General features: G+C 42.3%; 1 protein-coding gene across 2 annotated transcripts in view; it reads right to left on the bottom strand.

Annotated features, from left to right (window-relative positions):
* The window catches only part of THSD4 (thrombospondin type 1 domain containing 4), a 232,051-nt gene extending 219,724 nt beyond the window's left edge, over positions 1-12,327 (bottom strand). The window contains exon 1 of one of the 2 annotated variants that reach the window (XM_063169561.1): positions 12,307-12,327. The gene's annotated coding sequence lies outside the window, so the exon portion shown is untranslated. Of the gene's footprint in view, positions 1-12,103; positions 12,171-12,306 lie in introns of those variants that run through there. The other variant, XM_063169562.1, reaches the window with a different exon arrangement.
* Positions 12,328-18,024: the final 5,697 nt, after the last annotated feature.

Raw genomic sequence — 18,024 nt, 5'->3', positions numbered from 1 at the left:
AAAGGTCAAAGAAAACAAATATTTCAGCAAAGCTAATTGAAGGCACATGCACAAGGAAAGTAAAGCACAACATATTTCAAGAGTATAATCAGCTATTTCTGAGTAATGCAGCTGGGAGACACCCCTCTCATTATGTAAAAATCCTGTATATTACATAATTATTGTGAAGTTAGAAGAGACCTTCCTTCTGCAAAAAGGGAACATGATTTTCACCCATCTGTTTAATGAGAATGTCTGTCTAGCAGGCACAAGTTCTTTTTTAAAAATTTTTAAACTGCTTCCCATGAGAACGGTGTTCGAGAAACATTGTAAATACATACCTAAGCATCAATATCCTCCATGTAGTAAAAGAAAGGATGAAATATGGGAAGCTGTGCCTTGGAGAATAATTTTTAAAGTATCAGGGAACATTCAACATCATTTATAGGTGAAGAACAAGTGTTCCTGTTGCTAATGTACCCTCTGAAAGAAGTATTTCATTTACTGGTAAATAGATGTGTGTGCCATTACCCTACCACAATTAACTCTCTGCATTGCTCCAACACAAATAGGAAAACTGATGTAAACTACCCTTTCCATAAATTAGATCTGATTCACAATAACAGGAGAGTAAAAGGAGTCAGCAATTCCTCTGTGAACTCACACAAGCATTTCTGACAACATAAAAATCCTGAACTTCATAGCTGTGATTTCCTAAGGAAGGAATTAAGCAGTAAAGGAAGGCTTAAATATATCACAGTCCTCTTTTTTTTTTTAATTTTAAAAAAATCTCACCATCAAGCTATTACCTGAACACTTATAATCTCAAAATACTAACTTAATATTAACTACAAAATTCCTTCTGTTCTATTGGCATGATTTCTGAGGTGTTGACCAGAGTCAGAACACAACATGGAGGACAGCAAGAGATGTGGACTTGTAATCTTTGCTTGCTTATTCAGAAATGAAATATTTTCTTTGCCATATCAGTGGGAACCATCTCTCTGCACAAGTGATACCTCCAAATAACAATTCTTTCTGGGAATATTCCTGCATTATCCACAGCAGACAAGGATAGAAGTGTTGCAGTACAGAGACACTGCAAAGTCAAACCAAACCACTTTTAAACTCATTAGCCAGCCTCTAATGGCCAAGCTAAGCCTTCTTATCCCTTGGAAAAGATCACTTTGCATCTCCCAGTTACCAGAGAAAACACAGACTGGTCAAGAATGACTCAGTATTTCTCTTCTGGGTAGCTATTCATATCCACTATCATCAGAGCTGTTTAATTTTCTAAAGTTAAACTCCATTTAACAGAGGAACAGTTACTAACTGGAATATGTGCCTATAAATACAAGACAGGCATCCTATTGAAATTAGCAGGAATATCCTTGGGATTCAATGTCAAACTTCAGCTACAGTGACTCCAAGGGCTTCTGTAGCATTATTCTTGATGTACTAAACTATAAATGGGATAAAAACCATTTCTGGGAACTTCAGAGATTTCCCAGCCTGTTATGTAGCTCTGTACCTTGGGTTAGGCATTCTAAAGGAAGGCTGGCATTCCCTCATGACTGAATGGGTCTTTGACACAGAAGAACAATTAGGGGGAAAAAAACCTCAAAGAAACCCAAACCAAACCTATTTGTTAGAACAGGTAAAAGCAAGGCAATTCCATGTCAGTTTATTAGTCCATACACTTAGAAATAAAATACATTTATAAATGGATATGCCAGGCCACAACCCTGCTTGTCTCTCTCCCCTGCAGTTTGGCAGCAAAGGAACAAAGACTTGGTAGTCCAAGGACTATCCCCAGTGCTCCAGTGCAGGGCTGCACTGCAGACCACTGACTCCTGTTCTTTCTCTAATGGAGATTAATGTGGGCACACATCCCAAAATAACTCACCAAATCCTTTTCTACACAAGTTTTCAAGGACAAGTGTTTTAACATGCATTTCAATACTGCCAAAACTGGAAGGAAAAACACCTCAGGTACCCACTGATGGACATTTTGTACTAACAAATGTCCAAGAAAAAGTGACCAAGGCTTTCATAACAGACTCCAAACATGATTAAAGTCCTCTTCTGCAGTCAGCAGACTGCTTTATTTTGGCAAAAAGAAGAGATTTCTCTTTTCTGCCATGCAATTCCTACATGATTTGGGCTTCAATCAGTGAGCAATACTGTGTTCAACTCAGCTGCCATGAAAAAGCTGAACAGCTTGGCTGTGCTGTACTGGGACATGGAGGGGCAGAGGTGCACCATCCTAAACATTCAAACACCACCTTGTCCTCTGGCATTTGGGGTAATTTGGGCACTAAACACTCGCTAAATAGTTTCAGTACATGAGAGCAACACAAGACTGCAACTGACCAGACACAAGGATGTAGAACTTCTCAGGTACCCCTGTGGGAATATATTTTAGGGACCACTGAAAAATAAGTGACACATGCCCAAAATAAACAGTGCTGAGATTATTCTGTCATCCTGGTAACTGCTGAACATGCCTTTGCTCAATAAAGCATAAAAAATCAACTGTTCACATCAAGGAAAGGTCATATACCTAATAGTAAGACTTAGATGCTTTATTTTTTAAGAGGAAGTATAGAAAACTGCTAGATTATGGACAGAAAAACAGCTCACCATGTAGCTTCCACATCTTCATTGTGCATTTCAGAGTCTAGGCTCCTGAAACATCTTGAAATGAATGAGTTATGCAAGATGGCCTAAATTATGTTCTTAAATAATACTCTAAGAATTATGAGATTCTTTATTCTTTATTTCTGATTAAAATTGTCTCTGATGTGAGGTTTCCCAAATACTGGTACAGAAATGCAACAATGGAATTTGAAGATTTATTGTTTTCTTCTCAGTTTCTACATAATGATGAATAATAGGCCTAATGAGAGATCTTGCAAGAGCTCTGTGAAATTAAGTATTTTTTCCATAATTTCAGAATAGAATACAGGGGACTTCAACCCAACATGAAACAATAAACTATCAATGGATTTCTGACAGCCAGCTGAAGAATGGCAGTAAGTTACCTTGCACATCTTTTGCAAATATTAAATTCTGAATGCAAGTAAATACAGGGATGACTCAGAGAACACAGGGAAAAACTGTTTCATAGAGATCTATTTAGATTTCATCCACAATAAAATTCAGATGAAGTCTCCAGCACAACAACACAGACATTCAATATGTTTATCTGCTGGGCTTGATATATATAGAATCTTACAAACAGTTCAGTTCCAAAACTGGACTGACAACCAAGATAGTAGCATCAGATGCCAATTGTGCTGCCAAGCCTTTAGCACTTAAAGGGGTACATTTGCAGAAGTGCACCTCTTTTCTGTGGGAAGAGGATGTTAATGGAGAAAAAAGAAAAACAAAACTAAGTTACTAAGCTTTAATTAGTAAAGATGACAAACAACACTATCACAGTGTCTTTTCAAGAAAGAGAAATTAAGATTCAGCATGATTACTGACAGCAGAAGAAATGTAAAATCCCCATGTCCAGAAATCCAGAAACAATTTGCATTTTCAATTCTACCCCAGAGACTGATGCCACTGAAAATCATTTTCCTGAAGTCCTTATTTGGTTTAGATTCCAGAAATATCCTAATGCTTGTATCAATCATAACCTCCATGTGGTGAACCCTTCAGCCTCCTGCATTTTAAAGCTGAACTGCAAGATCCTTTAAGTGTTGGGAGAGGGAACTGTTTATTCTTATGCTGTCAGCTTGAAAGGGATTTTAGACATCCTACAAATCTTGTCTTGCTGCTATGCCTCATGTACTCTGGTGGTCTGGATGACAGTTATTATTTCAGTCCATTTAGTGTAAACTGCATCAACTGTTACACTCCTACAGGAGATACCAGTCCTTGACACAAAAACACAAAGATAATCATACATTCAAGGAATCCTGAGCTATCATTCACTGAGCAGGGAAGATGAAATCTTTCACCGGATTTCATCTGGTAGCAGATTAAAGCAGCAGATTAAAATCTCCCTATTAGGAAATGTATAGTTTGGAAGATGCCATCCAGTGGCCTGTGAACAATGACTTCATGGTTGACAAATAAAAGATCCAATCTTGCAGAATCACCAACAGCCCTTGTCACCCTTGCTAAAAAACCTAAACAAGTGAGGAAGATGCCTTTTTTACTTCCAGTTGTCCTTTCCAGTTCAGGTTCTAGTCTTGAGTTTTTCTCAGCCAATAAGTAAACTCAATACTGCTTCCAGTAGGGGTTTGCTTAGAGAGCAGGAGTAAGACATGATTGCAGTCTGACTTTGAAAGAACTGAATCAGTTTTGCTGCTTGAAAAGTCATTCACCAGAACTAATGCACACAAGTACCCACTCTTATATCTGCAAAAGCCAGAAGGGTTGAAGAGAAAAAACAGTAAGAAATACCATACTACCCTGGGATTCCTGTATGGGCATGCAGAAAAAGGTAGGTTAAAGAAAAGTCCTTTTGAACAGAGTGGTGGAAACCATAGTCCAGCCAGTCACTGCATAGTAAAGAGGTGACTGTCCTGCCTCCCCATGTAGCCATACAATACTTTGTTCAGAATAAGGTAGCCCCAACATTCTTGCAACACAGCAGTGTGAGCAAAATTATTATACTTAGTTTAGTAACACCTTGTACCTAACAGTTTAACAATATAGCCAGATGAGGAGGATACCAAGAGGGGGAAGTGTGACTCCCATGACACAGGTCCACTCACTGACAGCATGTCCAGCCTTCTGGCTGTATCTACAGCCACTGACATTCAGGTGAAGGTATTCTTTTCTGTCTCTATATAACAAAAGTTTTAACTTTGCTCACCATCTCTGTTAATCAGATGCAGCTTAGAAACTGTGCTTCATACTGGTAGTTTCAGAGCAGGCAGCTGTGCTAGTCACAATGAAGTCACTTCTCTCTTCTGACCACAATAATAGCCAAATCTAATTCAGTGTATCAAAGCCATCTACAATCCAGAAATCTCTGCCACCCTTATACCAAGTTTCAGGACTTTCATAACCATTTCTGCTCAAGAAAATCTATTTAAGTGGCTGGGACTTGGCCTAAGCAGAGTGAACAGGGCCCTTATTGCAGCAGGTAAAAAGAAATCAAAGGTCATCTCTTGGCAGTGGAGCCTGAGCTTATTTGTGCTTGAGGGCAGCTTATTACAGCACACTGACCCTCACCTGACGTCACTCAGTGCTTCCCATGTGTCTGCAGACTGGAAAAAGGGCTGAAAATGTGAATGCAAGGCTTCTTGAATCTGCATGACAACAGGAACAGCCTATTACAAACACTGGCAAAGGAAACCAAGTAACTCCTCCAACACTGTGGACTTCATTTGCTGCTTTATAAATTCTGTATGCCAGAGGTGATAGAGGGATCTTTTTAAAAAGTGTGACCAAATTTCATTTGCTGTCTTTTGGGTTTTTGTTTTTGGTTTTTTTTTTGTTTTGTTTTTTTTTTTTTTTTTTAATCAATCTACTGCTGTTGCACACACTGCTTAGAGACAGACAGTCTTATATAGTGACTTTTAATCTTCTGCTAGAGTACTCACTGTTGGAGATAGGTGAGGACTTGCTGAAAGGAATGCAACTCAAAGGGAATCACACTGGGCACTGCTTCACACTGTGCTCCCTGTTTAACATAACATCTCCATGGGCTGAGGAAACAGGCGTTGTGCAAAGCCCAGGGTTTTGAAAAGCCCTTCTAACATAACTTCAGGAAAGCAGCAAAACAAAAAGCAGAAATAAACCCCACCTCTCTGAGTCTTCAAATGCCAGGAGGATACATTTGGAAACAGTTTCTCCCCCATTCCCATTTCAAAGCAGTAGAAACAATCACATCTAAATCACAAGCACTGTGGTTTAAAAGAAATCAAAAAATGACAGTTTATGTCCAATTTTAACAATATGAAAGCAGCAAAGATATTTCAGTCCTTTCATGCCTTCATGACTCAAAATACATAAAGATTGTTTCTTGTTTAAAATAATTCTTAGTTATTATTATTTAAATTTTGAAAATGCTCTCCACAATCACTGCATTCATGGTGTGATGAATTTGGCCAGCAGCAAACACAGGCAGAAGGCACAGCTTTATGACAACTGACTAATTACAGCAGCATTGTGAGTGTCTGAGTAATAAATCTGAACCTGATCCTGCAACACTGTAAACATTCCTATGGGAAGAAAAAAACCCACTCCAATTGTCTTAATCTGGGCAAATCTCTGAACTGAAGGGGGGCAGGAAGAAAGAAAGGAAAAGAGGGACAATCGTTTTGGTGTGCAATATGTACTAATGAGTACAAGCAACACATGAAGAAGTATAAGAAATTATATTTTTAATGGCTGCTTATCACTACCAAAAAATCAAAACTGACATCCTGCCTTAACCCCTGTGTTTCAACACATGAACAGTGTTTCCTGAGCCAATAAAACTGAACAATACTAACAGTTAATGGTTAACCCACTCTATTCTTTTAAGTCCTTATTCTTATGCTAGTTTAGTAAAGTGCTTCAATTTCACATAGAGGCCCTGAAAATCAGCAAGGAGGTTTGCCCACTATTCCCCACTCACTTCCCCAGCTGCTGAATGCAGCTCCACAGAACTACAAGAAAATGAGACAGCTTTCATTTCTGCCAGATTAAGTAATTGCATCCATTCCATACAATTTATCACTCTTTTGGGCAGCTAGTGTCATGGGATGACATTTTATTGTAATTATGCAGGGTGGGATTGGACAGGCTCTTGCTTCTCTTTGCCAATCTGATAAGCAAAAATATTTCTTTTTTTTTTTTTTTTTTTAACTTTCGTAGAAACTACATGTTCTAGATAAAAATAACCAAACAAAAATGTAAGTACAATGCACAATCAACTAATGGTTTGATGTTACCAAGTCAGGACTACAGCAATCACCTTTACTGTGGAAAAGAAGTCCAGGATATCTGAATACTTTCCAAGTCAATATTTACTCTCAGATTAGTGTCAATAGTTTTGCTGAAGCTGCCATTTACAGATAGCTTTGTCCTTCCATGCACTTCTCTGCAGCTAATCCAAAGGGAGTATCAGGGGAATCCGCCTGAGTCAGGATTACAGATTTTAGTCACACAATATTCAAGTATCCAAGTGACGTTTTCTCCTGGGGGAGCAGTATCCATGCTCACATATCCAAGTGCTGATCCAGCAAGGCCAAGCACAACAGATGTTTTTCACCAAGAAGCAGGTTTCATGAAGAAGGGCTTTTAAAAAGGGCTTCTTTATCCATCCTTCTCCCCAAACCAGAGCAAAGAAAACATATTCCAACTGGGATATCCTGAGTCACATAGAAGGGAGCAAGCAGGAAAGCACAGCACTTCTATCAGTGTTACAGACAGCATCCTCAGGCTCCCAACAAACATTTCACTTTGGGAAGCCTTCTCCTCCTTCCCTTATCTCCCCAGGCCATGCAGTCCCAAAGGACTGACCTTGCCCCACCTCCTGGGCAAGCCAGGCCCAAGGTGCCACATCAGCAGAGACAACCTGGGAGAGCCTGCTCACTCCCAGGTCTCTGCTAAACTTCATTCTGATACCAAAAGAGGACAATACAACCCAGCCAAAGATAAAGAAAGTTCAGAAGTTGAAAGTTCAGAAGTTGGAACTTGGGTTGTTACAGCAGTTATCTCTTGGATTTACTAAAAGGGACTATTCCTTTATTAATGTTTGTATTTTAAGAAGCTTGGGTTTAGGAAAAATACCACAAGTAAGGGAAGCTAAATCAACAAATGTAACGCTCAAAAATGGTAGTTTTCTGTATTTCTCTCTACCCTTAATCAGATATGGCTATATATACCTCATGAGTTCACAGCAGTCTTATAGAAAGGGAATAAAGGATCACAGTTATGAACAAGTGGCTCCTCTGCAAAGGGATGAATTTTATCTACCAAGCCCTGTAAGTTAAATATTATTTTGGTACCCAGAGAGTCTTCCCAAGGCTCCAGTTCCTGGAGCCAACTATACAACAAGTATAACTTGTCAAGTTAAAGAACAAGTTACAACTCTTGTAGTGTCAAAGAAACCACGGGAAACTCATGGCTGAAATCAGTGGTCCTGCTTTCCAAGGACAAGAGCACATCAGGTGGGAGTGGCCTGATCTGAAAGACACTGAAGTTGCTGATAACCTTTTCCTTGACTTTACTGGCTCTTAGAGCAGAGCTTTAAATAAGAGATAGTGGCTCTTGCACTTACTGAGAAAAAAAAATCTACAGAACTGATGGAAAAAGTAAATTTTTTAAAATACATTTTTCCATATAAGGAGCCTGGAATCTTCCTGTGAAGGGAAATTCCGAAACCAGGACCAAAATAAATACGGAGTTGGGATGCCAAGTAGTAGCAGCAGCACAGGATTGATGCGAAACAGCCAACAAGCAAGACCTTAAGTTGTGATTTCGAGAATATCAGTAATAAACCTATGAAGCACGTACTACATAATTTGACTTCATTCATGTACAATAAATAGTTTAATTCAAATTACTTTTTTTTAGTATCTTTGCATGCAAACTATCTTCAGAAAACAGTTGACCAACATCCTGTAATTATCATACCTAGTTCAGAAATAAAGGAACAAGTTCAGAGATAAAGCAAGATGCCAATGGCCTCAATGAGCAGCACAGAGCAGCCCAAGGAGTGTTGAAAGCAGAAGCCCACATTCCAGGAACTCACACATCCATCACCTCAGCAGCCCACAGGGCTACTTGCCCTCACAAGGACTGGACTGAGATCCTATCTGCATTTCTAGTGCCAGAACAGCTCCTGTGGAGAAGCCCCACACTGAACACTTGGTACCACCATGTAAAAAATGTGTACCATATGTCTGTACATGGTGCTGACAAGTGCTGACTGTTTAACAGCAGCCAGAATTATGAAGGCTGACCCATCTCTGGGAATGCCATAACCCTGCAGGGGTTACACAAATTTGATGTGTGACATGACACTAAAGTCCCCGAGAGAAAAATGGGTGGGACAGAACATTCCAGAAGGAGAAAACTGAGTTGGTTTAAATTACAGAATTTTAAGCTGTTATTGTCACTAACACAAAGAACAAAAATAATCAGGCAACACTAAAGCACATGGTCTCAGCTCTGCTTTCTTTATACAGAGTAAGATATGAGGCAAAATCAGATCCATCAGATCATTCTGTTAATAATTTTTTAATATCTGCTTAAGATCCTTCTAATTAATCTTCTAAGTACAATGCATTCTTCCTAAAAACCTAGTATACATGAACAGAATTATCTAGTGTAAAGTACTAAGTATCCTGAACAAAAACAAACTTATTGCAATGCAAAACACTGTTACTTACCCTGCCAACAATGCAAACCATGTTCATTGGTCACATACTGAACCACATATATTCACAACATAATTAGCTTTACAATTACCCAGGTCATGGTCCAAACTGCATTTAGATCAGGTAGACCTGCTGTCTGAAAACAAAAGAATAACTGAACTACTAATATGTAGTAGTAACTACTAACTAACTAATATGTGCCTGCTCAAGGGAATAAGACTTGTCACAGAATCTGTTCTTCAGCCAGGACTGCTACCCCAGAAGCATTTCACAATTCAAAGCTACAAAATGCTTTCCCTGTCAACTTTATGGTAAAAAGGCTGCTATCAATGTACAAACTCTTTAAGAAGTTGGTTTGACACAGTAAGTTTTCTTTTACTTTTTTTCCTACTTGCAAAAAATAACAACCTTCCAAACCTGAAGGTTGTTATGATAACACAACACTACAGGGGACACAGCTAAAATTGCTTATGCATGGTTGACTTTGGAGCTCCTTGGGTTTTTTTAAGTGCTTAACCACCTAACCTTACTCCTCTTGTACAGAATTTAATGCCCACAGAAGCATCTGCAGTGACTGCGCTTCACTGTAGATGATAAAACTGATTTTCAAAGTAAAAAAGAAAATCCCAAGTACCACAAAGTTTCTGACTAGCACTTCACCTGTTTATACTACAACTGCCACTGTGAATAGGCTGAATATCACACATCTGATGTGACATCACAGAGAACTGAGACTGCATGTGGAAACCCAGCTTTTCTGTTGTCACTGTCTGCACAGAACCCCACACTGAGGCCAATATGAGTCTTCAAGATGATCCTGCTTTCTTGTTTTGTTTTCAGCCTTCATTTAATGCACATTTCTAACACAGTTACTCAGCTTATTCTACAGCATAACCAAAGATTTTCTACTGAGATCATAAAACCCATCACTGCCTGGGAGCAACCTAATTAATTTGCTACAATTAAATCTGCTGGGGCTCTGAAGGAACCTGCTGTATGAAATGCAGAAAGACTGAAATCTTGCGCCATACAACACCTCCAAGTGTTTCTGAGGGTTAATCAGGAATCAAACTGCTCCTTCCACTACAATGGAGCTTTTTCAGGTTAAAATCATCAGCAGCAAAACCTGGGGTTAACCCTGCTCCTAGATAAAGGTGATAGTTTATGTTCAGGACACAATAATGATAAATAGTCCATATTTCCTACCTATACTCACTTGAAAGGACTCCCTATGACAATCCATACCAGCTGGCCTCATGTTTCTAACTTGGCTAAAAATGCTCACTTTGCAGCACTTTTCTTGTTAAAGGCAGTCTCTCCTCCTAGTCTGCTTAAATCCATTCTCCCACTAGAGAGAATTCTCTTTCCACTCTGGAAATGGAATTCCCTGGTGAAAAAGAAAGCATCGAGAATTGCAGGTGTCTAATGAATATCAGCAATATCCAGTTTCATCTTAAATCCCTGATTATACTGAATAGATGAAAACCACATCAACCAGTAGATTACTACTAAGTTTACACCAGAAAGAAGTCCAAGTTGGCAAGCTACAGCCTGGTAGATCAGCTTTCTAAGAGTACATTGGCAGTTCCACAAACAGCAATAAACAGACAGATTTGGGCTATTTTCTGTTCCTGCTCTTTCCACAGAGGACAGGAAGAACATGCACAGCAGACTGACAGAATATTAAGAGCTCATCAGACAACTATTTAATCCATAACCTTACACCCTTGTATTGAGCTACTAACCACTAGTGCCTTAGGCAGTGGTTTCTGATTAAAAAAAATTAATCACACTGATTTACCAACAGGTGACACATGGAGTTACAAATACTTCTATTACTTTTGATGGCTATTCACAATATAGATGCACCAAATTATCTCTCATCTCTGCCAGCAGACATCACCATGCCCTTATATAACCCTGCTGTATTAAAATCTTGCATATAGCTCAGTTTTGCTGATACCTTGATTTAAAAAATAGAGAAAACAGAAATTACATGGTCAAGAGATATAGAAGAAAGGTGACTAAAAAGCTAAGAATTCATTAACTTGAAATAAGGAATAGCTGAGGTAGACGGATCATGAAAGAACATAGCTCTGAAATAGCACAGAGATAGTGAGCAAAAACCAAGCATAATTAATTTATAAGGTCCATACAGTATCAGGCTCAAAAATTAAAAGAAGCAAAAGGAAGTAGTTTTTTCCACACAACAGAGTAACCTGTGGAACTCACTGCTGCCAGCCTCTCTAAACTGTTCATGTGTCTAGAATCTGGAAGAAAATAATTTGGATGAATTAATGTCAAGTGTGTCAAGAGCTATGAAACACACACAGGTATGGACACACTGACATTCGCAAAAAATGTAAACCCACAGCGGGAGAAGGTATTTGAAGTTTCTCCTCTGCTACAGCACATAGCCTGTAGCCTGACAAGTGAGCACAAACAGCTCAAGTGCTGGTAGAATTAAAGGAGAGATGGTAACAAAGCCAGAGGCAGGAAAGCGTGAAGAGAAACACCGAACGCCAAGCGCGGTTCATGCTTTGCACACTGTGCTTACTTAGACCAAAAGATCTGGCCCCAAGCAAGAACAATTGCAACACGCACTCTTCGTGAGGCGAGTTATCCACTGCTTTCCCTCTCCCGTACAAACTGCTGGATTCGGCTCAGGCTACGTGCAGCCACGGCTTCTGGTGGGACACCGAAGCAAAAAGAAGCAGCTCCTTACGCTGCCTCTGGATGCAGCTCCTGGAAACCGAGCGTGCGAGGAGAGCAGCTTTGAAATGGCTACTTACACGGCTCACACAGCCAAAACACGCGGCGCAGGAATCCCGCGGAGCGGAGCGGAGCCGACCGCGCTCCCGCAGCCGGGGCAGAGCGAGAGCCCGCGGGCCGCGGCTCCGAGCGCAGCCCCGGTGCGGAGCAGCCCCTCAGCGCGGCCTCGGGCTCCGCCGCCCCGGGCACTGCCCGCGCCCCCGGCACGGCGCCCACCGCCCACCTGGCGCGCCCACCGTCCCGGGCCTTGCCTCGCCTCACCGCTCCGCGCCGGCGTCCCGTCCGGGCGCCCCGCGACGAGGCGCTCTCGGGGGCGAGAGGGCTGAGAGCCGCGCGGCCCCCGGCGCATGGGAGGCGGTGCGCCCTCGGCCGGGAATGCCGGAGCCCCGCAGGACCCGAGCAGGTTCCCGGCGGCTCCGGGGCTCGGGCTCAGCCTCCTCTCCCCTCGCTCCCGCCCGCCGCCCGCGAGGAGCCGCGCGCCGCCTGCTGCCCCCTGCCGGCCGCGCCGCGCAGCCGCTCCCTCCCTCCCTCCTTCCCCCGCCGGGCCGGGGCTCCGGGCGATGGCCAGCGGGGAACCGGCGAGGCGGAGGCGCCGGACACAGCACCGTCCAGCGCCGCCGGTGCACGGACGTGCGAGGGGTGAGGGGATATTGAGGGGTGCGAGGGAGCCAGTGGCGGGGCTGCCCCGCGGGTTCCCCGCTGGCCCGGAGCGCAGGTGCCACCCGCGTCCAGCCCGCGCCGTGCGAGCGGCGCTTGGAGGGGCCAGGGAGGCAGCGCTGCCCCGGGCTGGCTGCGCACCCTCCTCTGCAGCAGCGGCCGGGCACGGGAATGGGTGCATTGTACTCCGGCCGATTTCAGTTCTTCCAGCCCTTCGCTCTTAAGGCCCCCCGTACTGCTGCCCTCAGACACCAGAAGAAAACGCGAGAGACAACCGTCATCTCCCCACTCACTGGCTGGGTGAAAGACCATCTGCTTCCAGAAAACACACTGACAACTAGAAAGTAATGTGCTCCTGACAGTGTTTGCTTACACGTCTGAGGTCTGAAACCGAGCCAGTAACAGTGATACCCTGGCACTGTGAATACCTCACCACCGACAAGCAACTATGAGGAGGACCTTCTCTTGGTAACTTTTGAGTTAGCGTCTGAGGCAAAAGCCTGGGATTGTGTTTCTGTTACAGCTTTATATTAACTGGACCTAAGGTCCCTAAGGGCATTTTCACTGAAAAGAGCAATAAAGTGTCCAGCATGAGCTGTAAACCTTAGAACCAGATAGTCACTGGCAACAGTTCATTGCAACATTTAGTTTTATGCTTTAAAACTCACAAAATTATTATTATACTGGAACTGGCCCAGCCAGGTGAATGTATTTATTTTAAAGCACAGCAAAACAGGTGTTTTTTCCTTGCCAGCATTTTGGGCTTCATCACACTTGAACCCAGACAAAAAGAGTAAAAGATGATGTGCTGACTGTGCTATTCACTGCACAAAAACAACCTTCTCCACTCCCAAGTCCATGTATAGATAGAGGCTCTAAGCAAAAGATCTGCTGCAGAAATCCTCCTTTCTCCTGTGTCTTCACCAGGCAATTGCCACAGCACAGCACTCCCAAGCAGTTTCAGATGCCTTGTAAGCACCATGGCAGATCCTGGTTGCAAAGAGACAGCTGTACACAGCTGTATGGTAACAATTTCTCACATGCAAAGAAAAGCTGCATTATAACACCAAGAGAAGGGTAGCTATGCTACCTCCAAGAGGTCTCATTTGTAGGAAGAAAATGGTATGGAAACAACAGATTTAATCTAGAAAGTATTCTGCCAGTCCCTCCTGAGTTATGAGGTGATTTGCTATCAGGTAGAACCTCAGCTGAGCTTCAGAACCTAGACTGAAGCCTGTTTGGCAGTGATAGACAATCCCTCAGGAAGCAAATGCTGTGCTGCTCTAACTATGACCTAATGAAATACATAAATAAGTGACTAATTGCTAAGGTAGCATGTGAGCAAGACTAGCTGTGGCACGTTACAGTACTTTAGTTCTAATCTCTGCTCAGAGTACACATTCTACTTCACCCACTCTGCCAGTTGCATGACTGCTGTTTGCTTCAGGGAGAGACAACTGCAGCCAGATGGACCAGAGACAGGAGCAAACACCTAACTACTAAGCCATTAGTGAATTAATTACTGTCCTTAGTTTACATTATGGGAATGCTCTGCTTGAGACAGTTCCTAACTCCTGATATTGGAGAAAGACTGCTTAACCTGTGCCAGTCTGAAAATTAGATACCAGTTTTATCAGCCCTCGGGGGAGGAAAACTTGTACTAAATTAAGGGCAGCTGAACAGCATTAGCACCACTCCGGATGTGCCAAAGGTTGTTCAGCTGGGCACAGCCAGCAACAGAAGGATACATTAAAGCAGAGACCTCAAGGAGGCCTTTCTGAAAAGCCAAGGAACATACACTTGTCACTGTTTTCCCTCCCTGTCTCCTTTGTTGCCTTTACTTTAATTTCCCTAACTTCCCTCTTGCTTGCTATTTGAGTTTTGGAGTGATTGCTCCCTCCCAAGAGCCAGTGCAGAGTCCTGTCTGTCATCCCTGCCTCTCCTGCTCCCCGTGCTGCTGCTGCACTGCTCAGAACAGCGTGCATCGTGTTTCCCAGCAGTGCAGGAGGAAGCTGTCCTGCTGCTGAGGGGGCGAGGAGCAATCCTTCCCACCCCTTGTCTGTGCAGCAGAGCAGCTGACACTCAATTTATTCTGAACTGCAGAGTTACAGTCCACTGCACTGTTATCTCAGGTCTTTCATGGTCTCACTTAACAAACCTGGCTATCTGATGAAAACCACCCAATAAGCTCAGGCTGTTGGCTGCTTTTTGCTAAGTAGACATCAAGGGGAATGAGAAGTGACATCATTCTCTTAAATAGAGAGCAAAATATAAATGCTTGAAAGAAAGCAGCATTCACTAGGAGATTAAACGAAATGGCAGTAACTCAAAAGGAAATGCTTGTTTAAAGCTTTAATTTGCTATCAAAGATGCTGCAGAAAATAATGCTTTTGAGGGAGATATGAACTTGTCAAGCCAAGAAAGATCTAAGTGTAGGACAGGAATCACAGAATCATTGAGGTTGGAAAATACCTCTAAGATCAACTCCCAGCTGTAAACCCACCACTGCCAAGCTCACCACTGAGCCATCCATCAGAGTGCCACATCTACACACAACCACATGGGTTCACCCACCTGATCATCCTTCAGCATGTGGTGATTCTGTCACAGTTCATCTCCCCGAGTCAGGGCGAGGATAGCCACTCACCCAGCAAGTTGCAAAGATTACCCCAGTACCCCTTGCATCTCAAAGGGGATTTTTACTTCCAAAGCTGAAGGACTTCCCTGCCCATGAGCCAGTTCTTTGGCCAGCTGCCTCAGTGAAAGAGGAGGAATCTATTTCAATTAGTTTCATTAAAATTCTTTGTGTTACAGCAGCTTGGGAACAAGACATTAGTGCTACTTCAAAAATTCAGACAAGGGTACAGCATAAAATGATAAGACTGGCAACAGACAAGAGGGTAGAAGAGTGCTGTAGGACTAAACTGCTGCTTGCTGGTCACAAAGAATCATTTCACACTAACAGGGGGAATGAAAGTGTGTGAAAATCCCCATTGGGATAAGGAAAGAGAGAATTTGAGAAAGAAGATTAGATTGTGGTAGAGTAGGAAGCTAGTGTTTCCCTCCCTTGAATTGTTTCAGCCACTTATTATTTGTTTCAATACTTCTCTGTGAGCCACTAATTGTCGCAGTGGGATCTTTCTGCTTCATTTCCTTCTCTTTGTGAGAGCAGGCGTCAACACTGCAAAGAGTTAGAAATCTGCAGCCTAGTATACAGAAGACAGTGTCCAATTTGCAACATGTCCAGCATAGGTCAGTGGCATGGTTAAGCCTTGGAAAGTGCCTTTTATACAAGCATTAAAAATCTTTGGAAAAAATATCACTATTGCAAACCCCAAAACCAAAAAGAAAAAAAGAAAGATGGTAGATCTACAAGTTTCCTCTTCACCCTTTGATCTGTAATTCTTTAAGCAGGAGTACTTAGTAGAAAGAATGCATTTCACCAAAAGAAATTTTTAGTGGCTAACTCAGTTGTAACTTAGGTATCCTGAGCAGCAACAGCGTTTTGTAGTTTACACTCAAACTGTGTTCAGAAAAACCTGGTTTCTGTCCTCATGTCCTCCATGCCTTTCCCCAGCACTAGATCGAGAGTTCCTGTCAGATCCTTGCCTGAGCAGAGATGCATAGAAGTTCTTGAATTAATATGTCACATCACAGAAATGGGAGAACATGCCTGTTCTAAACTTGTACTTTGCATGTGAGGGCAAGTTCCAGGAGTGGCAGTTCCCTGGAACCTGCAGCTGCTCTGCTCTCTGGTACCACTGCCTCCTTCTTATGGAAAACTTCTCAACAGCACAGCAGGACAAGTTGACTTTCTAGCCAGACAAAATAAGGACTTGCCCCTCCCTCCTCCACACCAAGTATTTCTCTTTGGTCACACCAAAGGACTCCTCCCTTTCCAGATGAGCACCACCAGGTCATGTCCAACTACACAGACCACATCCTTTGCTCAGCAGTTGTCATTATGTGGACATATCTTTACTTTCTTCCATTGCCTTTTGCTAATTACCATCTTTAGTCCTTTAGAGCTAGTATTATGAAACATATGTCAAATAACCTGCCTACACATGTTTTCTTCTTAAGCCTTTCTTTTAAAACACATTCACAGCAGAAAATATGAGGGAAAGAGAAGCAGATTACACAGATTTAGGTGAAGCAAAAATAGACATTTAAGAAAACATGAGGGTCATTCAATTGAGTGACCTTTTTAGCTTGTGTTTCTTATCTTTCCTATCTAATAACAAGACTGGAGACCTACAGCACACACATCATGTGCTGTTTTACATTTATTTTCCTTTGGTGTTTCTCAGCTGTATAATTTAAACCTTCTTTCTTTTACTATATCTGTAACTACAACACATTCCAATATTTACAAATGGAGAGTGACTTGGCACAATATTGGGTGCAGTCTGTCTGCCATCAGAGAGGCATTCTTCAAATGGACCTGCCCACTGCAAGAGCTGAGAGATCTGAACTGTTTGTTTAAAACCTAATTTCCTCTCAAAGTAGCTAGGCACAGCTGTAGGTCTATTGAAAACTATCAAACAACTGCATATTTAGACCAAAACATTGGTTACGACCCTTTTAGGGAACAGCTAGATATGCCATGGCAAGTGGGAGCAAAGGGTGCCCAAGGTGTTCAGAAAGAAGCAGCCAGAAGTCAAGGCACTGTGCTAGGCAGCAAGCCTTAATCCTGCCATGGAAAAGAGATAACCTATTGACATTATTTGCAAAGGTTCCATACTGTTGTCTCCTTATTGCAAGAGTTCCATACCTCCTTGATGTTTCTCGTGGGCAGTTCCTCAGAGCACTGACTCTTCCTTCTTCTCACAGCAGCCAGCTGACTCCAGTTCCCCTCTCAACCAGCCACCCCACTCTTTTATAGCATCTTCTTCTCATTGGTTATAGCTGTGGCCTGGTAAAGTCAGGCCTGCTCCTAATCTCTAATAATTGGCTCAGCTGCAACTCCTTAGGGATAAGACTACTTCCTATACTACCTTTATTCTCTTATATTCTATCCCCCTACAGTAACCTAACTCTTGGAACTTAGAAATAATAATGGACTTCAGCATTGTTCACAGGTTAGAAATGCAGATGCTCAGCACCCACAAACTTTGCCCAAGATATCTTTATTTCCTCTGGATGCAAAGGGATAATTAAAAAGACCTATGATAAGACTGAGGACATCCTACCTGACTAAGTATTCCAGCTGAAAAGCACCTGTGAGACAAACAATGAGATATGCTGAAGAATAGCTACAAACACCCAATTCCCTGAAGATGCT

The sequence above is a fragment of the Melospiza melodia genome, chromosome 15 (genome assembly GCF_035770615.1).
Source record: "Melospiza melodia melodia isolate bMelMel2 chromosome 15, bMelMel2.pri, whole genome shotgun sequence".
Taxonomy (NCBI): Eukaryota; Metazoa; Chordata; class Aves; order Passeriformes; family Passerellidae; genus Melospiza; species Melospiza melodia.
Note: the sequence above shows the minus strand (reverse complement) of the source record. Positions and strands in the feature narration are given on the sequence as shown.